Here is a 26,605-nt window from a genome sequence, read left to right on the forward strand (position 1 = left end):
GACTTCCACCGGGAGCACAAATTTAAGTCCTTTCTCCGCATCATGTTCTTCCTTGCCTATAAAAGCAAGGAAAAAAACATATGACTGCAGTTTGAATTTTTCATTTTCTCATCAATTCTTTAAGCAATGGTCCAGAGCATTTAAAAGCAAACAAGAGGGTAGAGAAACTCAGGACATCCCATTTCCTTAAAGAACACACTAAAATACACAGCAGCACTGACAGTGGGGGAAAAACAAGTCTCATTTGTGTATGCATGATTTAAGATTTTACGTATCCGCTCCACTTCATTGTGAATCACAGTATCACAGAATCACTAGGTTGGAAAAGACCCATCAGATCATCGGGCCCAACCATTCCTATCAATCACTAAACCATGCCCCTTAGCACCTCATCCACCCATCTTTTAAACACCTCCAGGGATGGTGACTCAACCACCTCCCTGGGCAGACTGGTCCAGTGCCTAAGGACAATTTCCATGAATTTTTTTTTTTCCTGATGTTCAGCCTGAACCTCCCCTGGCGGAGCTTGAGGCCATTCCCTCTCATCCTGTCCCCTGTCACTTGGGAGAAGAGGCCAGCTCCCTTCTCTCTACAACCTTCTTTCAGGAAGTTGTAGAGAGCAATGAGGTGCCCCTCAGCCTCTTCTTCTGCAGACTAAACAACCCCAGCCCACTCAGCTGCTCCTTGTGAGACCTGTTCTCCAGCGCCTTCACCAGCTTTGTTGCTCTTCTCTGGACTCACTCCAGAGCCTCAACATCCTTCTTGCGGTGAGGGGCCCAAAACTGAACACAGGATTCGAGGAGCGGTCTCACCAGTGCCGAGTACAGAGGGAGAATAACCTCCCTGGACCTGCTGGTCACGCTGTTTCTGATCCAAGCCAAGATGCCATTGGCCTTCTTGGCCACCTGGGCACACTGCTGGCTCATGTTCAGTCGCTGCCAACCAACACCCCTAGGTCCCTCTCCTCCAGGTAGCTTTCTAGACAGACTTCTCCTAGTCTGTTGCACTGCACAGGGTTGTTGTGCCCCAAGCGCAGGACGCGGCATTTGGCCTTGTTAAACCTCATGCCCAGCGGTCTCAGCCCAGCGGTCCAGCCTGTTCAGATCCCTTTGCAGAGCCTCCCTACCCTCCAGCAGATCAACACTCTTTAATTTTTTTAATTTTTTAAAGTTTAATTCAGAAAGATAAACTGAACGCTGATGAGTAAATATATGCAACAAATTGTACTAATCTTGCATAAACTTAATATTGTTTTAATAAAGTACTGTATTAACCGGTTCTGATCTGAGGGAGGAAGGAAAAAATAAAAAAAGCCCTCCAATTGCAAGTTTCTTTTAATTTAAAATCTTCAGCTATCTGAATCAAACACTTAAGAGACTTACTTAGCTTTACAGCTCACTTTTTTTTTTTTTTAAGCTTAATGACCAGATAGCAATGGTGGCTGTTATCATAGAATCATAGAATAGTTAGGGCTGGAGGGGACCTTGAAGATCATCTAGTTCCAACCCCCCTGCCATGGGCAGGGACACCTCCCACTAGATCAGGCTGCCCAAGGCCCCATCCAACCTGGCCTTGAACACCTCCAGGGATGGGGCAGCCACAACTTCCCTTGTCAACCTGTGCCACTGCCTCAGCACATTGCAAAATTTTCTTTTTGTCCATTAGAAACACCTCTGTTCTTTATACTTATTTGCCATTTTAAATAAAACAATGTAACATATAACCTATTAGTAACTAAAAAAGCTCTTATTACTCTATGTCCTTGCCACCGAAGCATTACCACCCTTTTTCTTCACCACACACAACTTGAACAACCTCTCAAAGATTAACTGCATGAGGAGTGAGGCTGAACTCTTTTCAAAGTAGATATAACAAGAGATTAAATAATACATCATGACAAAATAAGCCTGAGTTACAGGGGCTTCATCAGGCTCAAGGGCAGTATGTTACAAGATGCATAAAAAAGTCAGCAATGGCAGTGCCACTGCCTTTCACATTCATCTTCCGCCTGTTTGAAGTCACAATTCAGCCTCAGCTTATTACCAGACAGGATATTAATTGTGATACTCTGTCACTGTATAGAACAGATTAGCATTTGGTAAATCGTAACCTCTGTGTCATAAAACTGATTAAGTAACAACTTGTCTTTGCAGCTATCCCCAAATAAATGGAAAACACATAGCAAGGAAGTTGTTATTTTCAAAAATTGTACCAGTTCAGAAAACTGGGACCTTTCACAGTTGATCGTTTTCTGAGACGCTTTATCCTGGCTAAGTATGTGATTCAGCCATGGAGTTACAGCGAGGATAACCAGGTCCAACTCTGCTCCCTGCCCAGGGCCACTTATGCACAACACAGCTAGCCTGAAACTACCAGCTGCATCAGACAGAGGAAATCAAGGATACGTAAGGACACTTTACTGCATATATATAAACTGGCTGCTCTAGAAACATATAAGACATCAACATCAGACCAGAAAAACGGGAGCAGGAGTCAAAGGGGGGCAGAAAAAAAATTAAGAGTGTGAAATGCCATTTGACATCTCACTAAATCCACGCATGCCACATTGGATGTGGATCAGACACAACATCTGGCTGGATTGAACTCTGACCACAGTACAAACGGACACCACCCTCCAAACCTCACAGGCACCAGCAACTGCATTGCTATCTTAACTCAATTTCCACACACATTTTGAAAGGACAGGACATCAGAAGCTTGAATTAACTTAGACCAGTCCATTAAAAATTCGCATTAGGCATGCTTCCTTAGTATTCTCACCCCTTTTTTTTCTCCTTTTTTCTACCCTCATGGCAACTTGCATAACTGCTTTTTGTTTTAAAATTAGAAGGCACTTATCCCAGTAGTTATTGCTGTAGAGGCAAGCAGGGCATAGAAAGAGATAATCAAAGCTTTTTTGCTTTTCTTTCCAGGCTTCCCCTGCAGCGGCAGAAGTATCGCTCCCGGTCAGCTCAGACCACCTTCCTCAGGACAGCAGCTGTTAAACCACATGCAAGTTTGACGTTGCCTTAGCAAGTTAAATTTTTTAAAAATAAAGTAGAAAGCAGACGTACAGTAACAAACATGAAAGGCTACAAACACAATGTACAATCCTTCCAAACAACAGCAGAGCACAGCTATTATAAGCTAAAAGCTGGGGTTTTTCAAGTATTTGAGCAACTGGCAAACACTCAAAGCACCAGCTGTCCCCCAGATCTGCTGTTTGCACTTCCACAAGCCCAGAAAAAGGGCACTGTAATTTACAATAGCACTAAAATTATGTAGCTGAATCCTTTAATATTTTAAGTTCTTTATGTATTCACTAATACCAGGGAGCTAATTCTTTATGATGAGAGTGGTGAGACACTGCAACAGGTTGCCCAGAGAAGTTGTGGATATCCCCACATGGAAGTGTTAAAGGCCAGGTTGGATAGGGCCTTAGGCAGCCTGATCTAGTAGGAGGTAGTCCCTGCCCATGGCAGGGGGGTTGGAACTAGATGATCTTCGTGGTCCCTTCCAACCCAAATTATTCTATGATTCTATGAATGTCAATTCATTATACAGCCTCTCTACTTGTGAGTATTTCCTTATTACATTTTCTCAAGGACATTGTTTAATCCCTTTTTTTTCAACTCTTAAGAGGTTTCTTCTTTCTCCTAGTAAGATATAACAAAGCTGAATATTTTTACCATGAAACAGAGATTTCCATAGATCCATCCTAAATTATACCCAAATATACTCCATTACTCTCAGGGAGCTTTAAAGCTTTTGACTGATTAATCTCAGAAAGAGTTGCTATAGAATCATAGAATGGTTTGGGTCAGAACAGACCTTAACTATCATCCAGCTCTAACCCTTCTGCCACAAGCAGGGCCACCTTCCACTGGATCAGGCTGATCAAAGCCCCATCCAACCTAGCCTTGAACATGGGGCATCCAAGACTTCTCTGGACAAACTGTTCCACAATTCTAATGAAACAAGAGGTGGATTAAATATGCAGCTTGTCATAAGGTGTGCTAAATAGGTAAAGAGAAAGAAGGAAAATAAAAGACCCAAACATTAGTTTTGTACATGCTATCCAATCACATTTTTCCCCTGGAGTCACCATCATCACAGATTTCCCTGTCCTCCAAAGGCCATACATCTTACACTACAGAGCACAAAGGAGGGGCTACACAGACAGCAGACATCATTTTTCTCTTAATTCAAAGGAAAGAAAGGAAGATACATTCCTTTATTTGCATCCTTATCTGTTTTATTTTCTTTATCCTAAGCGATAATGACTGGGAATTCCATGTTCGGGAACCTTTCCTACTCGTCACCTGTGAATGTCATTTACTTCTTTATAAGTAATGTCAACTTAAAAACAAATACACTGAAGTGGCAAATAATCTGGGAATCGTTATTTTAAGTTCATGATCCATATGTCATTGCTTTGTCCTTTGTAAAAGGGTGGAGTTTTTTAAATTAACAACCACAGCAAAAACTGGCTTCATTCTAACCCAAGGTCGAAACAACACTTTGTATACCACAAAAGAATGTATTTGCCATCAGTTACTGTCTAACACTGGTCCAGCATTCGAGAATAATTCTATACAGATAATAAAAAGTATCTGAAGAAGACTATCTGCGACTAATTTTTATAACGCCTTCTGGTTATTCAAGTTATTCCTCCTATAGCATCTTCTAGGTATTCTATTTCTATCAAGCATACAATTCCTCTCTCAAGCAGATTACACTGGAACAAATATCAAACCAAAAGTTTTACTAAACATTAAAACATACTTTACTTTTGTTAGAGATACCCCAGTTTAAGGTGCAAACTGTACTTACTTTACAACTTTACATATTTTTTTTCCCCATTTCCCTTTATTTTTAATGCAACTCCCTTGATTTAGATCCTGACTTTGCTGAAGCAAGGACAGACATCTGTTACAAATACATACAACATCTAACAGAATTCTGTTCCTTAAGAATAACTAAAATTCAAGAAGAATTTAGTACTTATCCACAGCAAACCACATCTCTCAACAAGACAACATACGTAAAGTGAAATGCCTACAATATGTCCATCTCAAAAGAATAGCTAAGATATGATATATAGCCACCTCTGTCCATGTCATTTCCATAGATCCACAAATCTTCCTCCTCATCTACCTGAAAGGAATGATAGCCAGGGCTGGAATTAAAACAGTTTTTTTCTTCTTAACATTAGATCACCACTTCTGATCTTCCTCTTGTGTCACACCAACTCAAGTATTAGCAGTGGTGAAATGGGGACAGAAATCCCTAAAGCAATTCCGTTTCTTTACCAGAGCCCTTCTTTTAATGTCCATTGCAATAAGCTATTTCTGAAGGTTCACCAACTTAAGGCTTTGTTTTCTTTTTATTTGACTGGGTTTTGTCTGTGCTGAGCTCTTCAGGGCAGATTTCATGGTTCAGTGATATTACGAAGGAAATCAAGACATTAAGCAGTGACAAGAGAAAGGACAACAGGGGAGGGGATGGTGTTTGGTTTTGTTTATTTACAACCTAAATACATTTTATGGACCTACGTTTCTGTAGCCAGCCCTCCACATGTCCAAGAACCTTGTAAGAAACATAAGAAATATTTTGAGTTGGTAGTTACCTCCACTAACACACCAGGCCTGCAACACAAGAAGTTTACAGAACCATTAACAGGTGAACATATTAACTTAGAAATGTCGTCTAAGTGGGAGAGAAAAAAAGTAAATAGATCTTCACGGCACTGAACATTTACATTCACAATTACCTTAATAAATTTAGTTCTCATCAGAATTTCACATTAACTCTAAACAAGTATATGCAAGATGACATCCACTAATGCATAAAATAGTCCTGATGATGATCAAACCTGCAACTAAGTAGCTATTAGTTCTATAGAAGTACAGATTGTAGCATGAGAGGTTTTAAAATATTATCATCAACTCTGAAAACAAGTCAGAAATGCACCGTATTTTCTCTAAAGCTTGCTGAATGATTTTTATTTTGCCTTTGTTATACAACTCCATCTTTGCATTACCCGTTGACTGGGGTTCAAGAAGATATTTGTGCACCTGCCATGCTGCAACAGTGTTAAAGGTCTCATCAGCTTCCATACAGATACTCGTGTCTATAGTTCACTGCTTAATAAGCATGCCTCAATGAACAAGACTGAGGGATTACTTTAAATAAGTTATTGCTTTAAATCTTTCCTTCACAACAGAAATTAAATACTCAAAAACTACAATCCCAACACTAACTTTTCTGCATCACACCATTTCTTCCCCAGCAGTTCCCAAGGAAATAAAAGTCCTATGAAGTACAGGGAGATTATCATAAAGTTCCATTTTCTGCTCCAGAATAAAGGATCATATGCATCTCATCTAATTAAGTTTACCAGGGAGAATTTTCAGTCCCTATTGGATGCAAATGGAACAACTGTGACAAAGGATGAGGACAAGGCTGAGGTACTTAATACCTTCTTTGCCTCAGTTGTTAATAGTAAGGAAAGTTGTTCCCTGTGTGTACATACCCAGGAGTTAAAAGCAGCAGAACAAAGCTCCCATGATCCAAGAGGAGGAAGACAGAGACTTGCTTGCCCTGCTAGACACCCACAAGTCTATGGGGCCAGATGGGATCCATTCAAGAGTACTGAGGGAGCCGGCAGATGTGCTGGCCAAATCCCTTTCCATCATCTTCCAACGGTCCTGGAAGACTGGGGAAGTCCCACTGGACTGGAGGCTGGCTGATGTTGTGCCCATCTACAAGAAGGGTCGCAGGGAGGACCCAGGAAACTACAGGCCAGTCAGTCTGACCTCAGTGCCAGGGAAAGTCATGGAGCAGGTGATCTTGAGTGCTATCATGAAGCACATGCAAGAGAACCAGGTGATCAGGCCCAGTCAACACAGGCTCACAAAAGGCAGGTCTTGCCAAACTAACCTGATCGCCCTCTATGACAAAGTGACCCACCTGCTGGATGAGGGAAAGGCTGTGGATGTGTCTTCCTGGACTTCAGTAAAGCCTCTGACACAGTTTCTCACAGCGTTCTGCTTGAGAAACTGTCAGCCTCTGGCCTGGACAGGCGCACACTCTCCTGGGTGGAAAACTGGTTGGATGGCCGGGCCCAGAGAGTGGTGGGAAATGGAGTTAACTCCAGCTGGAGGCCAGTTACAAGTGCTGTCCCCAGGGCTCAGTACTGAGTTCAATGCCTTAATCAATGACCTGGATGAAGGCATCGAGTGCACCCTGAGCAAGTTTGCAGACGACACTAAGCTGGGTGGAAGTGTTGATCTGCTGGAGGATAGGGTGGCTCTGCAAAGGGATCTGAACAGGCTGGACCACTGGGCAGAGTCCAACGGCATGAGGTTTAACAAGGCCAAGTGCCAGGTCCTGCGCTTGGGGCACAACAACCCTATGCAGTGCTACAGACTCGGAGAAGTCTGTCTAGAAAGCTGCCTGGAGGAAAAAGACCTAGGGGTGTTGGTTGACAGCCGACTGAATATGAGCCAGCAGTGTGCCCAGGTGGCCAAGAAGGTCAATGGCATCTTGGCTTGTATCAGAAACGGCGTGACCAGCAGGTCCAGGGAGGTTATCCTCCCTCTGTACTCGGCACTGGTGAGACCGCTCCTCGAATCCTGTGTTCAGTTTTGGGCCCCTCACCACAAGAAGGATGTTGAGGCTCTGGAGTGAGTCCAGAGAAGAGCAACGAAGCTGGTGAAGGGGCTGGAGAACAGGCCTTATGAGGAGCGGCTGAGAGAGCTGGAGTTGTTTAGCCTGGAGAAGAGGAGGCTGAGGGGAGACCTCATTGCTCTCTATAACTACCTGAAAGGAGGCTGTAGAGAGGAGGGTGATGGCCTCTTCTCCCAAGTGACAGGGGACAGGACAAGAGGGAATGGCCTCAAGCTCCACCAGGGAAGGTTCAGGCTGGACATCAGGAAAAAATTTTTTCACAGAAAGGGTCCTTGGGCACTGGAACAGGCTGCCCAGGGAGGTGGTTGAGTCACCATCCCTGGAGGTGTTGAAAGGACAAGTGGATGAGGTGCTGAGGGGCATGGTTTAGTGTTTGATAGGAATGGTTGGACTTGGTTATCCTGTGGGTCTTTTCCAACCTAGTGATTCTGTGAATTTCTTCACCATTTTTAAAGAAAGAAATGAAGATATTTCTTGCTCTCTGCTAAAGAAGCGAGCACACAAGCAGTAGCATAACTGTGGTTACTGCATTGCTTTATTTCAATTCCTGGGTATATAACTATAGTTCTTTCAAGGCCCAACTAAAACATATCCATAGAATATGATTTTTTCCTATGCTAAGTTTTCTCATTGTCCAAATTAATGGATTATCCAATTTATATTCACAACACTTTGTCACATTCCCCAATACACAAAAAACCCACTGCCAGTAAATTGGTTCAGAAAATGTTTTACCCCCATATCACTTAAAATTTTATAGTTTCTAAAAATGCTTTATGATTTTTTTTTTATAAAAAAACAGGAAAACATGTACACACACGTTTCATGTTGAAACACTTTTTTAAACACTAATCATTTACTTAATTTCATCACTTTGTTTATTTCAAAGGATAAGGTTTTCCCCAGACCATCTGTGAATACCCCTCTGCTAGTTCTAACTTATCTTCTTTTTCTCATGCTTATCTTTTCTCTGATAGCAGAGATCTTTGTTTGATTGTATCACCTTCTTCTGACTCACCTCCTCACTCAGAACAGCTTAGCGCAGTACAGTAGTAGTAGTTTCAGACTTGAAGGATTGATTCTCAAGTAGCCTTCTTGAATCTAATGTCATATTCCCATTCCTTAAAATTCTTCTCATTAGAAGAAACACAAAACAATGGAAGAAAAACACTGTTGTCCCACTGAAGCTATTTGTTAAGATATTAAATAAGACTTCTCCTTCACCAACATATTTTTTCTTCCTTGTTACGCTTACTGTTTTTAAGACATCTACTTAAGAACAGATTTGCTTACCTGAAATCTAATACAGGCTCATAGATCCCGCAATACAAAAGCTTGCTGTACTGAATCCAATCACTCTGCTAGCATCAGATCCATCCACCTTTTCTATTTATCCTGTATCAGAATACAGATGATTCGGGACACCTTCACACATGACTACAGTCCCTCATTTCTAGATCATCAGTTGTTCTTTCTCCAACCAAAATTTTGTTTATTAAGTCAGGACACTTATCACACTTTCTTTCAAAAGCTAAAGAAATCCAACTGATTAAACATCCACACATGGTATAGATGTTGCTGTAAAAAAAAAAAAAAAATCAGGATAAAAAAGTTTCATGTAGTGAAAAACTCTGGAAAGATGTGTCCTCTTACTCAAGTAAATTTAAATCTGTTTAACAGAATGGCATTACCCAATGCTGGTTTTGAGGGTAAAAGGTGGTAGGTCATGTCAACATGCTCAATGGCGGGAAAAAAAAAAAAAAGTTGATTTGTGCCCATCTGTGTTCAAAGTCTCGACTCACCACCATTAAATTTATTAATTATTCTATATAAATCAGACTTTCTCTTCCATTTTCTATCCACAGCCACATGGATAATGTAACCATACATGCAGTGATGACAATTCACATTGCTGCTTTTCACTGAACAAACCATGACCAGTTTAAAGTATCAACAAAAGATGCCGACACATTAATCTTGTTCTTAGTGCGACGGCTGCTCATCCTGCTGATAGTCCCTTCCAGATGGCTCAGTGTGAAAGGGATGGTGGGATGGGGAAGAAGAAATACTCCATACTGTTCTGAACATCTGTTCCACTGCCTTTGTACACTTAAAAAAAGAAAAAACACTTTACTGCCACCCTAAGTTTCACTATTTCAAGCTAATACCACTAGGTTAATACTAAATACAGTGTAAATGTTACGCATATACATGAGAAAGGAAAAATATCTTTTTGAGTCACATAGAATCATTTGTTTAGTTTTTGCTGTCTTTAGAATGGACTTGTTTCAATAAGCAAGTACTTACGCTGCCCTGAAAGCACGTTCTTCTTTTATATGACCTTTTCTGAAATCTGTACTATACTCCAAGAATTCATCATCCCTTCTTCTACTAAAGCAAACAGAAATGAGTCACCATTTGCTTCCCTTTAGCTTTATTTGTTCGTCTTTACTGAGAAGATACACATTATGCATTTCTTGCAGATTCTTTGAATTTTATCTGAACAGTTTCGCACAGCAATTCAAAAATACTTTCCTTGTGTATATACAAATATATTGCTAGCTTTTTGGTTTTTAACCAGGGTTTAATGAAAGAAATAAAAAGATATATATCTTACTACAGTGTACAGTCTATCTCTCAAATAACATTTACCATTTAAAAATACCGTCTCTTGACAAGAAGTACTCAGCCAGAACAAGGAGAAAGAACTCAGTGCAGAGTTAAGAAAGCAGAGGAAGCAGCCCTTTGTCCCACACCACAGGAAAAAAGACTTAGATTGATCATCCCCCCGTTTTATTTCATCTTGACATGTGTGAACCATACGGCCACTGAATTATTCAGCTCTTTTCTACTTCGAATAAACAATGATGACACGTATGAAACTTTAGAAGTACAGAAAAACTGACTCGAAAAATAACACCCTGTCAAATATAATTTTGTTTTAACCTCCAGGATCTAAACAGTAACATTCAGTAGGGACTACGAACTGGATAAGGTTAAAAGCAGCAAAATCAAAGCAGCAGAGAACTAGTTAAAACGCCAAGCTAATTAGGTCAGGAACAGCACTACACTAGCAGGTCAAAATGCTTCCAGGTGTCATCAAGCTTGGATCTTATCAGATTCAAGTATAGAGTTGATTGTGTAGACAGAGCCATGCAGTTCACACTTTCCATAGCCAAACTCAATAGCCCAGATACCTGAGGAAATGTCCACAGGACGCTTTCAAGAACTAGGTTGTTATTCCCATGAAATAGCTAAGATGAATCTAGCCTTAAAGTAGTACATGGTGCTGTGCACTTCCAACACTACTCATTCCCACCTGTTCAGTGCCTCTGAATTTTTTAGCATAGTAATACTGAAGGGCAAGAAGACAAAAAAATTACAAAATGAAGAGAACCGCTATTTAATAAACACTATTACTTAACTAACAATCAACCACATCAGGACATTTCCCACCTAAAGGAACTTTCTTTGTATTTACCACCACCCACCTATTCCAGGATCTTTTTGAACTACAGCTGAAAAAAGCATCCTTACAAGCAAAAATTCCTTCTTCATCCATCTAACAATTAAAATACAAGGACACTGAGTGGCTATTCATTTCCCAATTTACTACAAACCACTGAGAGACTATAGTAAATGTGATGCTTTCAAGATGGTCTCTTGAATGGTGGCCTTATACATCTTAGGGTGGTTTGGATATCTAACACATTCTTCTATTAGTTTAGTTTGAGTTATAGAAAGTCATATTTTATCCACATTACAGAAACAGAATTATGTAACAAGAAACATTACCGCATGATATTTCATGCTACTTTAGATATTTTGACACTGGAACAACTTGTAACAGAATATGAAAAGTCTGCAGCTACAAACAAGCTTTTTCTTAACATTTCAGCTGCAATAACACACAAATAGCTCTTGGAAACTATTTCAAGGGCTTTTGTCCCAGCCTTCCCCCTTTACAAACAGTTAAGCATTATCAGCAGCAAATGCCTTGATTATTTAAAGAAAACTAAGCCTTGCTGACTTACATTGATCCCATTTAACAGAGCCTTACTGGTCTTAAAGTGCTCGAAATATCTGTCTGGGTCACAGCCCATGTGACAAAGGCCTCCGGGTAAGGCCTCAGGAGTTGCCTGCAGTGAGAATATGCTGTTCAGATCCTCAAATGACCTTAAGCTACATCAGAAGCAAATTCAGTCATTTGTTTCTCTGAATTCCAATTAACACTTCAGTGGAGAGAAAAGTACAAAAGGGATGAAGTAACCACTTCGCTCTACCTTTATCAACTTTATGCCAATACACAGTGTTCCTTCTTCCTGTTATCATCTATTCTACCATTAAAATCCTTTCAGAACAGCACTACTCAGAAAAAGAATTTGCTCTTAAATTCTTTTTTCCCCACAGTAGTTGATCTAAATTCTAAAATGTCACAGCGAAGTGTTAGGCTTTCTCATAGTTCAGCTAATCCAAAATGTTATAGGCAAGTGTTAAGTTCCCATATAGTTTTTTTCCACACAAAAAAACCCCTCCAAAAAATCACATATGCATATACACAAGCAGTGTATTTCTGTGTGTGTGAACACAAATTTGATATATACACTTGCACACAAATAAACACATTTTTTATACATACGACACACTGCTATGATGGAAGAGAGCAATAACACAGGTTAAATTGCAAAAGAAAAACCACTTTGTACCATAACAATTCAGCATCAATCTTCGTTTATCTCAACTCCTCATGTGTCTCCTCAACTCCCAGTTCTTTCTAGGCAGGACAGACCTTCCTACTGGGAAACAACTGTGAAGATGCCTTATCAGGCTACCTCAGCATATCATAATCCCTAAAATACTTTGCAGTCAAGCAACTTCAATGTCCACATGAACAATCAGGTTCTTGGAGTCGACAGTAGAAATTTCCTGGCACGTGTTCCTAGTTCACAGGCAGCCCATGAATATTTAAGTTAATACAAGATAAATCAACATCCCTAAAATTCCTCAAGGTGGAGATTCCCACTCCCCTCTCACCGTGGAGTTTCAGCAGGAAACTCAGGATTTCCCCAATTCTTCTGATAATGAAGCTGCACTTCCCCAACAGATCAGAAGCCTGGAAGTGGCAGCTAGTCCATGTGGGGAACAGATTTATTTTGGGTGCATTTTAAGAAAAAACTAAGCAAAATATTTTGTGTTTGAATCCAACAGCTGAGTCTAAGTGAATCAATATCAAAACTCTCAACTATTTTCATCCTGAGCCAAGTGCGCCATCTGTTCCCATGAAGTCCATCTTCTGGTGGCTACTGTGCTACAGCATATCACAAATTGCCAGGCTGGTGCATAAATCAAACGTACTATAAGTGATAGAGTACAATGCTCAAGAGAGAAAAAAAAAAAAAAAAACAACCACCCAAAAAAACACAACCACAACCAAAAGCCACTGTCCAAAAACTATCTACAAAGCACAAGCAGCCTTAAGCCTTAGAATTAAAGAATCCAGGAATTCTGCAGCTTTGTGTGTTGTGGTTATTTTGCTTTGGTGCCTAAGGAGAGCTGAGGTTGAATTAGGTGATTTCTGAAAACAGGGATGCTTTTCATGTCTTTCCTACTGTCAGTGTTCGGCAATGCGAACACTAAAGATGCAATTTCTCTCCACCAGGTAACCTTCCTCTCCCACACGGTTACCATCTTCAAGTAAATCACAGAAACCATTTCTGTCAGATTCACTAGAAATGAGTGATTCATATATTCCCAGTTCATAAAACAAAACAGTAATAGTTACAGACATCACAGCAGCACATCCAGTTATAAGTAGTACAGGAGTTCCATATACCCTACAACTGAATCACAAGCAAGTAGCACAGGATCCAGAAGAAATCAAGACAGACCATACCCCTTTTGCTGGCCTTATCAATACTGAAGATATTTTTTTAAACTAAGTTACATGGAGAGATATCCATTTATACCTTTCACCAGGAAGAGAATACCAAGAGAAATAAAACTGCAGTAAAAAAAAAAAAACAAACCTGAATATATTTAAGGCATTTTTCATTTGTTTTGTTCTGGGTTTCTAGTGATTTGTTGGGGTTTTTTTAAACAAAGCCTAAAATAAATGTCAGCCATTAGTAAAAGCAGCATGTTTTGATACAGTAACATGGGCTTACAAAACTTTATTTGCAGCATTAAAGAGATTTCCTCATTACACATACAGTAACTCCCATTATAAGACAAATAAGCTACTATAAAACCACAGTGAGTCTCAGACTGAATGCAGCAGTTAGTCTCCTCTAAAAATCCCCTTTCAAGACCTGAAGGCTGAAAAGCTGTGTTCCATGAAATCTGGCATTGTATCAACAGATCTCCATGGAGCTGGCTGGGTAGAAGTGCTCCAGACACTAACTTCACAGGAGAGAAAAAAAAGCACTCTTACCATGTATAATCAATGAATAAGAAGAGACTTAAGCAACTTTTTTTGCCTGCAGAGCAGAATAGTTAGTGCTGATGTTCCTGTGTCCATCTTGTACACAGAGTTTTTGGAAAGGAAGCAGAAATACTTGTTCCAAACTAGCTCTCACCTGGTCTCATGGCCCATTAGAGGCTGAACATAATCAGGTGTGTTTCTAGAGAGCACATTTTGGTTTTAGACTCACCAGCAAATGGTTCATATACTCCAGAACTGGGGAATTTGCATCATAAACATACTCCTGTATCCAAACTAAACCAATAATGCACCCTACAATGCCCGTTGTCAGAGCATGCTTTAACCCGCTACATAACAATTGAAAAAAAGAGAGTTTTACTTTAATTTTATGAGGACAAGGAGGAAGAAAAGAGGCAAATACTGGCTGAAAAAAACCCCATCATCTTAAGGCTGAAAACCTTTCACAAAGCATTTTTTAATTATAGCTCCCACCAATATTTACAAATGAAGGCTGCACGGGAAATAAGGGAATAAAGACACTCTACGCACAAGAGTCAGAGCCTTTATCTATCCTCTCCTTCCCTATAATGCACTCAGCTACCCAACACTTGGAGAAGGATCTCATCTATCCCACCAGCTGGCAGTCAATCACATACCAAATTCCTGGCAATACAGCCAACTGAACCCCCTGAAGGACAAATAGATCACCTAAGCCTAGCAAGGCTACAACTGAAAAACAGCATCAGAAACCCTATTACAGTAAGGTTGTATAATACGTGTGTTACTACAATCTATATGCCTAGACATTAAATTTACTCTTCCAACTTCAGAAAGGCAAGAAGCAGCATCCCAATTACGCAGCCGAGAGGCATAAAGCTACTTTATGATGCTGGCAGTCACACAAGGCCCATAGAAGGATTGGAAACTGGACCAAGCTCACACCAATGCTTATCAACAAATGCTTCAATCACAAGGTGAGTTATATTTCCTTTTCAGAAGCAAGACCAGCTCCTGCCTTAGGATCCACTCCATTTTAAATTGTGCTTTTTAAAAACAGCTGTAAGCCAACCACTCCTTGATTCAATTGAATGGATTCCTTTCCCCATTCCCTATTTCAACATTTCTATTACAGCTGCTGCTCCTGGCTGAACTGCTTCCAGGGCTGGACTTAGATCAGAAGTGAGCAGAAGCTTAACCCAGAGGAAAGAACTAAAAGTAGTTTATGGAATTATTGCCCTTATAGCTTAGACCACACAAGTGATAGTAAGAACACTCAGTTTGCTTCGGCACAAATGAAAAAAAAAAAACCAAACAGCATTTCAAGCTAACCTCCCATTCATAGAATCATAGAATAACCAAGTTGGAAGAGACCCATCAGATCATCAAGTCCAACCATTCCTATCAAACACTAAAACATGCCCCTTAGCACCTCATCCACCTGTCCCTTGAACACCTCCAGGGAAGGTGAATCAACCACCTCCCTGGGCAGCCTGGTCCAGTGCCCAATGACCCTTTCTGTGAAAAATTTTTTCCTAATGTCCAGCCTAAATCTCCCCTGGTGGAGCTTGAGGCCATTCCCTCTTGTCCTGTCCCCTGTCACTTGGGAGAAGAGGCCAGCACGCTCCTCTCTACAGCCTCCTTTCAGGTAGTTATAGAGAGCAATGAGGTCTCCCCTCAGCCTCCTCTTCTCCAGGCTGAACAACCCCATACTGAAACAGGACAGAGGCATTCAAAAGATCGGTAACAGTATTTAGTTGCACAGGTGAGTAACAAGCTAAGTACAAGTGACTACCTACAATGTGGTACCTACTTATGACAGATTAGTAACTGCTTTACACAAGAAATAGCATCAATATTGCCATTGAAAGATGATTTAAGTCTAGTCACAGAAATATTGAGTATTCTGAGTTGGAAGGGAGCCATGAAGGTCGTTAAGTCCAACTCCTGACTCCACAGGGCAGCATAAAAGTTAAACCAGAAACCCTAGAGTGCTGTCCAAACACTTCTTGAATTATAATTGGCCTGGGGCCACAACCACTTCCCTGAGGAGCTTGTTCCAGTTCTCGATCATATCATCTTCTCAATGAAGAGCTTTTTTCCTAATACCCAATCTGAACACCCCCTGAAGCAGCTTTAAGCCAGCCCTTCATACCCTATCACCAGATACCAGAGATCAGTACCTCCCTTATCCCCTTCGTGAACAAGTTGCAGACACTTATGAGGTCACCCCTCGGTATCCTTTTCTCCAAGCTGAACAAACCTAGTACCCTCAGCCACCCCTCATTAGTCCTAGTCAATTTTATTGGTAGGAATACAGACCTATGACACTTCCAAAATCACATAGAAGTCTCTTTGCATCTATTCGCCACAGACTTCCCAAACTCCCCTCTCGCCGTCAGGGTAAAATATCTTATTCAAATACTGTGTTCTTATTTGAATATGAAAACTCCTCAGACATCTCTCATTACATATGTCAACTCTTTCCACAAATCCTCTAGACTAGATGAAGCTTCTCCCCAAATCATGTACCTAGCTAACTAAACACTCTTAAAAAAAAAAAATAAAGAGTATAAGGAGAGGTTTAAACTGGTTTAATGCATAACTGAGGCAGCTACATAAAGAAGCTATGTAGCTACAACCAGATGAACAGAGTTTAAGGGCTGACTGCTTAATCCTATAACTACACAAACTGCACAGAAAAAAAATGAGGAAGCTTTACAAGTTAATGTTTTATTTACAAGAAAAGGAATACGATCTGCAATGAGTATTGCTAAAATATGCTTCAATTTTATTCCTTAAGTTAAAGGGGAAAGGGCAGCCATCTAGATCCTGATGATCATTGCAGTCTCTTATGAACTTTAAGAAAGCAGTTAGAAATTAATTTCAACAACTATTTAAAAAAGAAACAAAAAACTATTCTTTTTCCCATTCTGGTTCCACAGTGCTTGGTCCTGAAGTTTACCATGAGTTTGCTTCAAAATACTTTGCATATTGAACCAAAATACTTGGCATTGACCCGTCATTAAACTGTTTTGAATGAAAATGTCTCCTACAGTAGATGCTCATTCACAATACCAGTAAGACTTTGAACCTAGACATGTTGAAGTGAAAAAAATAGCAAGAAATTTAATCCTAAAATGCTGATGTCCAAGGTGGTTTTGCTTTTCTTTAAACAGGAATAAAGATGCAGAATTCTGAAGTGAGCTTACTATAAAATTGCCTCCATCCCAGCACTGCTGTTGCTGTTATCCTTATTATAAAATATTCTCCTGTGAAATGCAATTATTAATTTATATCCTACTGAGCTGGCGAGATCTTACAATCCAAAAGGAATAGATTTCCTGGCTACAGCTGTAACAAGCTGGCTGCAGAGCAAAAAGACAACTGCCATTGCCACCTCTGTGATAAGGCTCCAGGAGGCAATACTGCAGTTGTTGGAACCCTGCATGAGAAGATTTGAGAACCACACCAAACTGAGCAAAACTTGTGCAACTGTACTGGAGATAAGAGGTTTTGTGGACTGACAGGGTAACGCATTGGCGCAAACTGATAGGAACAACTGCATTGACTGATTCTCAAAGACTCATTTTAAAGTTATCTATGATTACATGGACCTTTCACACACTCCACCAAATTACGTAACAAATCCATCAATACTTACAGTGCTTTTAACAAGACTTTACAATAGTCAATGTAATCTACAAGCTACGCGTATGGAATGAAAAAATTAAGCCACTAGTGACAAATCTACGCACAGTTCAAGAAGCAATTTAACTACATGAATTACACTTAGGAACTGAGTAGCTAGTCCTTGCAGAGGCAACCAAGATTTAAACCTCATATTCAAGCAGATCCCTTCTGACTAGCTGCATAATTCAGAAAGGAAGTTAGTACAACGCAAATCAGAAACAGTTCAGAGAAGAAGCCAGTGACTGCATTTATTTGCAGCATTGAAGTAGCACCAAGTTTCCAACAGTGTCAAGCAGCAATAATCAGTATTTCTGTATGCATTCATATCACTGTCTTGGAAACATGATAGGCACACTAAGGCTTTTGCTGCACAGATGCCAGTTTTGCCAAACTACTCCTCCTTGTGTATTAACATCAAACTGTTTGCCAGGCTGCAGTTTAAAGATATGAAGTCTCTCAAATCCATCCAGTCAAGTTCAAAATGAATATAAATGCTCACTGAATACAGTTTAACCCAAGTCAGGCAAGACTTGAGCCCAAACATTCAGCCTCTTCTAATATCACAGACAGAATACAAGAAAAGTTCATGGAAAATGCATGCACTTCATAATTAAGATCAGGACCTATGATGAGACTTCTCTATCATGTTTTAAGTTAGTGTCTCCCAAAACCAGTTCCACCTCAATCTGGCTTTACCATTTGCAACAAAGGATTCTGTGATACTTTCTCTCTTCTCTCCCATACGCCTTGTCCTATTTTTCCCTCCAACCACTGTAATGCAGTTAGTGATTTTCGGCTCTTGCTCGGCAAAGCAGTCCCAAACAACCTTACACCATTCTCCAGAAGACTATTTCTCTCCCCTGCCCAAGCTACCTTTTAGACTCTCTCCTATTCTGAAAACCTTCAGGGAAAATACAAACAGGTAGTCTTCTGAAGAAATTTTGGAGAAGACTTTTCTTATTAGTTTGTTTTAAATCAAGAATTTAAGCTACTAATAATTTGCCAATCACAAAGCACAGAGGCTAAGTGGCTGAAGAGTCACTTCATACAGTCAAAAGTCTTTGTGAATAAATTTGGTTTAACTCTGACTAAAAATATCCGGGTTGCTTTCACAACAAAAATATTTGCAAAGACTGTATCAATCCACACAACAACCACAAATATAATTTTAACATCTTTCTTCAGAACATGTAACCGGATATGCAACTTTTTTTTTATATGCTGAACCAACCATTATACCTACACCTACTTCTTGTCATCACATACAAGTAATTCTAACGAAGTTCTTCACTTGGTCCAGTGAGTTGACATTTGGGGTGGGTAAGCATCAGGGTCCTTTTTCAAGTTCTGGATTTGGCATTTGCTTCCTGACTACACACTGGCTAACCTTCTCTGCAGGAAACTCTTTCATAGTGTAGCGTATCTAATATTTGTATTTTATTTTGAACAACTTGACAATTTTGGGGGGCATTTATATTATGAAAACACACTAGGAAATCCGGAGAAACAAGAGAAGACAAAGCCAAATTACAATCTAAGTGACAAAACAAATGACTTGATTTGAAATGAAAATGCCTTGCTGTGCATGCAAGACAGGAGTGTGAAGCTATTTAAATTTTTAATTATAAACTATAAGTAAAATTCTTTGAAAGAAAAATTAAAAGGAAAAAAACTATATTTCTGTAGAAATCATTTTAAACTCATCATTTTAAATACAAGCTCGTCACTTTATTGACCAAGTAGAGCTTAGAAATTTTATGTCCTACTAGAACGTTTGTGATCCACGAATGATCAGTGTTCTACTAGAAATTAGAATTTATTATGTACACTAAAATTACTAAAGGTCTCTTAAACAAGCAGAGCACACAGCTGATCATAGCCAGGGATACATCAAGGTTCAGCTTGAGCCACAAAGTCAACAGTATCCTAAAGCACTGCTGTGCACTTTGCTTATTTCAGAGAGCTTGAAGCAAGGCTGGCTGTGGCTTTTGCCAAAGGCGGCACGGTGGCGTACCACACAGGAAGAAAGCCATCACTCCTGCAAGTAGCTAATACTACCTTCAACCTCCTCATCCTCTCAGGAAGAACAAACCTGCTCTCCAGCTTCTTCCTCTGCTCAAAAGGTTTCTCTTTCCCGCTGAAGAAGCACACAAGCTGCAGCCCCCTAAAAGAAAAAATTAATCAGCTTTACTTAGATTCTAAGAGTTATCTGCACTCTGGCTGTAGTCCTTCACCAGCACTGCCCACATCTTATGTCACTGGTGAAGGGAGTACAACACAGCTGTTCTCATACTCTTGCACCAACACAACAGATATTCCTTATCTTAGAGTCTGTGTCACAGCTAAGAGACTGAGGGGCAGGAGGATTTTTCCCCACAAATCTAGTTTAATAACAATAAAGATAAATCTTTTATTATCCATTGCACTTTGAAGCAAACAGTCAAACATTTAACCTCAGCAGATTGAGTTTAAATCGCTAAGATGACACATCAGCAAAGTACAGATTATACAAGGCAAAAGTAATTAACAGATGCAAATTTACAAATCCAATATCTCATGAATATCCACGAATAAAATTTATTTCTGCTTTCAACACAGTAAGATTAATGTTTAAATGGTACCAGTCTCCTGGGCAAGCAATGCTTTTGATGTGTTTCAGGGCTGATCTTCATCAGATCTTCAACATCACAAAAGTATAAATGCTTACTTAAAATCTTCTAGACAGTTTACAAACCTCAACATTGGTCTTCAGTTTAAGGATTTACCAAGGTTTTCAAACCTATTTGTAACAGATTCACATAAACGCGAAGTGAGTGACAAGACACATTTAGTAAGAGCTCCCTTGAACAACTTACCATTTAAAAAAGGGAGTAGAGAATATCTTTTCTGTTTACACGTTTGAGAAAACAGTTGTTTTGTAACTTGCTAGCACGCTCAGATGGCTTTCTCTGCAACAAAAACAAATTCCAACTTAGCTTTTCAATAACAATAATACAAATTTAAAATATCAAGTTCAGTGATCAGTTAAAAAAAACTTACAAAACCCTGCATAAATAGAATCTAGACATTTTGACCTGTTGAGTTAAACACTATTTCATGTTACAGCTTAAATTTTTTTTCAAGGTAAGAAAATAGCTGGTGTTATTTTATAATCAATGCCTTTTTTTACTGGCGATGCCTGCAGAAAAGGTAACATTTAGTCACTTAAAGACTGTGGGGATGGAAAAACAGGAGATAATGCCTTATAGTAAAGCATAATAGAACACCAGGTTTGAGTCCCTCTCAGATACTTCACAGTAAATTAAATATTACTAAATACAAATCCACTAAAAATAAAACACTAAAAAAAGCAATGAGAATCTCTTGCAAAATTAAGTATTGAGATACTTCCATGAAAATATTACAGATCCTAGTGTCAAAACAATATTCTGACTTATAGATGAACATTTAGTCATGGACTAAATTTTTAAAAATTATGTTCTTGGGGTTAAGACATAGCTGTTCTTTCTGCAAGAACTGTACAAAGATAAACTAGATCATTTGATCATAAGAGACTAAAATTATAGCTATATTCTTAAAGGCTGCTGCCATATATTCCTTGATGGACCTTGATTAGATGTTTTAGACAATAAATAACCTTCTCTATTTCAAGGAGGCATTTATAAAATGGGATTTATAACAAAGCCAAGGCATCTAGAAGAGCAGAACTGTTAAAGTCACTGCATATAGATTTTCCAACGGCAAGACATCAGCAATCTAGACATCACCTCTTCTTTGCTGTCACCGCTTTAAGTTTCCTTCACCCTCCCTGAAAATATTAGAGCTTTAAAATCATGGTGCCCCACCTCAAGTCCAGTAAGCACTGGTGCAGCAGCCACCTACTCCAAACATGATATTGCCTTCTAGTTAGCTTCCTACCAAGATCTACCAGCTGGCCAAGGCCTTGGTCCTCATTTGAGCATTTACATGCTTACAGAAGGAACAGTTTTGAAGTTACGCATTATAAACCACTGGGGTACATATGGTTTATTCACATTCAGATTTATGCACATTCCTGTCTTTTATCACCAGGATAGGTGTACTACATGGGGAAGAAGGTGCCTTCCAAATGTGGATCAGCAATCTGTGTGACCTGCACAGGGACGAGAAGGAAGCTGGCAATTACTACATGAACTGTGATGAGACTCTTGCACAGTTTTCAAGGTGAAATGAGATCAACTATCCTGACATATTCCAGGAATTAGCAAAATCTTTACATGGTTAAATAAAGATATCCAGACATGGCCAATGTCAGGTAGATTTTTGTTTGTGTGTTTGTTTTTTAAGTCAGATTTTTTGGTTGGTTTTTTTTTGTTGTTGTTGTGCCATCTCCTCCACCTCACAAGTAAAAGGACTCAGGATAAGCCACAGAAGACACACTGGACACTCTCGCTACATATTCTACATTTAAGATATACAGTTATGATGAAAAAAACCCGAAAATCTAATTCAGTATACCATTAACAGTCCAGCAATATCTACCTACTGGCATAACTGTGAATACACACACTCCTGTTTGAATGAAATCCTTCTTTCCCATAACATTTTCAAGAGGAAAGAAATCCCAATGAAAACCATCTATAAAAAGATTCTTACTCATTACCAACTACATTACAGACTCCTCTGCCAAGTGCCCCATTTCACTCATATTCACTGACTAAATTACAGAAAGCACTGAAATGTTTGAACAAGATAAGATTTTGGAGATGCAGGCTGTAGAACACCAATTTCAGGTTAGAAATGTACATCCAGCTGAATCTTGTTTAAAATATTTTTTTTAAAAAAACCTTTCTAAACAGGACTCTAGAAATGAGGAGATTGTACATAAGCAATTTGAAGAACAAGCTACATGGCACACAGAGGATTACATCAGAAATCCACAGGGAAAAAAACAGAAAGGATTTAATGCAAGACATAACCTACCATTTGGATACTTTTAATCCTCAATCTGTATAAAAGTTATCATCCAAATGGTGAAAAAATTATTTTAAAATCTCTTTTCTGGGGGTGAGGGGAGAGGTTTTAAAACATAGGTTCATACATGTAGATCCAAAGCTTAAAACTGTAACTTGAATTACAAAGAAACTATTTTATCAGTGCATACACACAAAAAGAAAGTGGTTTAAGTCTTCAATACTGATTTGCCCGTTAACTTCCTGTGAGTAGTCAATCTTAAATGCATGGAACTAAAGTCTTGGAAACTCCTGTAAACTCTACAGTAAATATCTGGAAAACTCAGTTTCTGGAGTCTTCTAAGAGCAGACCAAGCATCAATTAACAGTTATGTCCCACTTTTCTTAAATACTTCTACAGTGGGCTGGAAAACTTTTCTGCGAGAGAGCCACACAATCAATTACTTAGAACCCAGAAGCCTCTCTCAGTGGCTCATCCTGAACAGCCTTGACGAGACTGATCAAGACAACTAGAAAGTTTATCTTTAAATTAGGCTTGATCCAGATGCCTGACTTAAACTTGGGCACATAACAGGAACAGCATGAAGGAAGACACAACAGCTCTTGTTTTCCAAGTGGTCTGCCATCAATTCCCTCTAAACAGGTTCAAGGTCTTGGAGTTTTCTTTAAGGCACAGGCAGATAAAGTAAAAACACCCAAGCTGTTTGCTCAGTACCTGGTACTTCTCTCACTCACTGGATTATGGTGCAAATGTTCACTGCTTGACTGAGTACAGCAATCCTTCAGTGACAGACAGAGGAAACCCATCTAAACCGGACACTGGCAAAATCCTAAACATTCTCTGGGATTTATCTGAGGTTAAACACTTGATTTTCACAGATTTTGCAATCTATAAAAGACAACCTGCCAAGCCTACGAGCCGGGCAATAACAGCGCTGGCTTGTCAGATGTTCTTGGCTGATAAGAAGCATTGCTAGCACGAACCAGCACCCATACATCTCACCTCTTTGGTAATTCAACAGCAAGACGTTTGTCAAAAACACTGCTCTTCCTTAATGGTCAGCACTGATTCTTTACTGCTAATTAAGCCAAGTATAAAGACAAGGCTCTTTTCCAATCCCTGACATCTAATACCTCTGCAAAACAAAGAACATATTTAAGTTGGGACATCAATATTAAAATGAAACATGAAAAGTTTTGCTGGCAGCATTTACCATCCCTAAATCTCTGCAGATAACAAATCTCACCATACAAGTCAGTCTTCTCTACTATCAGCCTGCTCCTTCTCCCAGTACAGCTCAGCACTCTTCTCCCACAGTTTGGTGTACATATATTTACAGAAAAGCAAAAAGCTCTCACTTTTCTCCACTCTGAATACCCAGAGATGTCTCCCCAGTACTCTGCTTAAAGGAATGTTGCTGGATTTACATCAAAGTGGAGATCCACTTGAGTAACACTACTAAAAATGGACTTTTCTCAGCAGACAGAGCCTCTGTAATTCAGTTTTTGCCCACCCAGCTGGGGGCAATATGATACATCATAGCCAGTCAGTTGATAAGATTTAAGAACGTGCTTCTTAGAATTTAAGGGGACTTTCTATTTTACTTTCTGGAGCATTGAGCCTCATTTGTTGTGGTCAGCAGATACTGCTACAAAGCATGAACACCTAGTGATAAATGAAATTTAGTAGGCTTCAGATTCCTAGGGAAAAAAGTAAACAAAACAGAACTAATGTAATTTCTAAAAATAGAAAAATATCACATCTGTAAAGAAGTGCAACAGGGAAGGAGGCAGTACAAGGCTGTACTTAATAGTATCTTACTCAGCATTGCCACAGCCGACAACCAGCTTCGATTCCATGGAATAAGAATTATGCAGATGGTCACAGGCTGGATCAGGAAAGCAGCTGTTCTCCCCAGCACAACCCATCCAAAGGCAAGACACATTTTAACATCTGGATCTAGCTGAAAGTATCCACTTGCATCACTCCATGACTAATCCGCCTATAGCTTATAAGTGAAAGGGATTCAGATTCAGATGTTTGGTGAATAGGAGGCACATCCTTCACCCATCTGAAATAAAAAGCTGAAAACCCATCTGAGATATGAACCTTGCTCCCTTTGTAAACTGCTCTACGATCCCTTAAAAGGCTTTTTTAAAGCACATAAATAGCAAAAGACTGGACCAAGACTTGTTGAAAATGGTCAAATGATTGATAGAGTTGAAGAAAAAGCAGAGGCATTCAACTTTTTTTTTTTGTCTCAGTCTTTAATAATAAGACTTTGGGATGCCTGGTCTCCTAAGTCAGAGAACTACGACAGTGGGAACAGTGACTTTCCATTTGTGGACACCTAAATTGTAATGGACAAGGTATCAGGTGGATGTTCCTATCTGCATGGGGACAAGGTGTCAGGTGGATGTTCCTATGTGCATGGGGCTTAATGAGATTCATCCCAAAGTACTGAAGGGGTTACCGGATGTTATGGCAGGACACCTCTCTATCATCTACCAAATGTCTTGGGAGTCTGGGGAGATCCCTGCTGATGGGAAGCTGGCCACTGTCATTCCAGTTTACAGGAAGAGCATGAGGAAAGACCCAAGGAACTACAGACTTGTTAATCAAGCCTCAGTTCCTGGAAAAATCATGCAGATGATTATACTGCGAATTCTTGAAATAACGCAATCATCAAGCACAGTCAGCACAGGCTCACAAAGGGAAAGTTCTGAGCAACTACTTTGATATCCTTCTATGATAGGCTCACCCACCTACACCAGATGAAGAGAGGGCACTGGATATGTTTTTTCTGGATTTTTGTAAGGCTTTTGATGCTGTCCCTCACAGCATCCTTCTGGACCAAGCTGTCCAGCTGCAGGATGAGCAGGCTCATGGTGTTCTGGGTGAAGAACTGGCTGAACGACAGAGCTCAAAAGGTTGTTGTGAATGGGGCTATATCTGGCTGATGACCAGTCACTACTGGTGTTCCTCAGGGATCAGTTCTAGGGTAAGTTCTGTGAAATATATTTACCAATAATCTGAACGCAGGAGCTGAATCCAGATGCATCAAACTAAGAGGTGCTGTTGACTCTCTGGAGGGACAACAGGTCTTACAAAGGGATCTAGATGGACTGAAGCCAATGCTAGATACTGACCTAGGATGGGCACAACTATAGATTGAGAGAAGAGGGGCTGGAGAGTAGCCCTGTGGGAAGGGATCCAAGCAGTACAAGTGGGCAGCAGGCTGAATATAAGTCAGGGTGCCCTGGCAGCCAGAAGGGCAAACCGTATCCTGGGGCACATCAAACAGCACAATCAGCTGGACAAGAGAGGGGATTATCCTGCTTTATTCAGCACTGGTGCAGGTGCACCTGGAGTACGGTGTGCACTTCTGGGCCACATAATTTTAAAGAATGTTTAGGTACTCAAACGCACCCAGAAGAGAGCAATACATGGGGTGAAAGGGCTTGAAGAAATGTTCTGTGAGGAGCATCTGAGGACTTTGGGCTTGTCTAATTTGGAAGAAGGAAGCTGAGGGGTGATTTCATTGCTCTCTACAGCTTCCTGAGGAGGGGGAGTGGAGAGGGAAGTGCTGAGCTCTCCTTCCTGGTATCCAGTGATAGGACACATGGGAACAGTCAAAAACTGCAGAGAAGGTTTAGACTGGACATTAAAATAAATCTCTTTAGTGAGAGGGCAGTCAAACACTGCAACAGGCTTCCTAGAGAGGTAGTCAATGTCCCAAGCTTGTCAGTGTTTAAGAGGCGTTTGGACAATGTCCTTCACAACACACTTTAACTTTTGGTCAGCCCTGAATTAGCCAGAATGCTGGACTAGGCTGTTGCTGTAGGTCCC

The 26,605-nt window shown here is 40.0% G+C and overlaps 2 protein-coding genes across 4 annotated transcripts in view; both read right to left on the reverse strand.

Moving 5' to 3' along the window:
- The window catches only part of RASL11A (RAS like family 11 member A), a 427,718-nt gene that overhangs the window by 252,341 nt on the left and 148,772 nt on the right, over positions 1-26,605 (reverse strand). The gene's annotated exons all lie outside the window — the stretch shown is intronic.
- Positions 1-26,605, reverse strand: part of WASF3 (WASP family member 3) — a 70,680-nt gene that overhangs the window by 25,863 nt on the left and 18,212 nt on the right. For 2 of the 3 annotated variants that reach the window (XM_069883004.1, XM_069882988.1), the window contains exons 2-3: positions 20,659-20,751; positions 19,896-19,967 (exon numbers count right to left, since the gene is read on the reverse strand). The gene's annotated coding sequence lies outside the window, so the exon portion shown is untranslated. The remainder of the gene's footprint in view (positions 1-19,895; positions 19,968-20,658; positions 20,752-26,605) is intronic. The other variant, XM_069882999.1, reaches the window with a different exon arrangement.

The sequence above is a fragment of the Phaenicophaeus curvirostris genome, chromosome 1 (genome assembly GCF_032191515.1).
Source record: "Phaenicophaeus curvirostris isolate KB17595 chromosome 1, BPBGC_Pcur_1.0, whole genome shotgun sequence".
Lineage (NCBI taxonomy): Eukaryota > Metazoa > Chordata > Aves > Cuculiformes > Cuculidae > Phaenicophaeus > Phaenicophaeus curvirostris.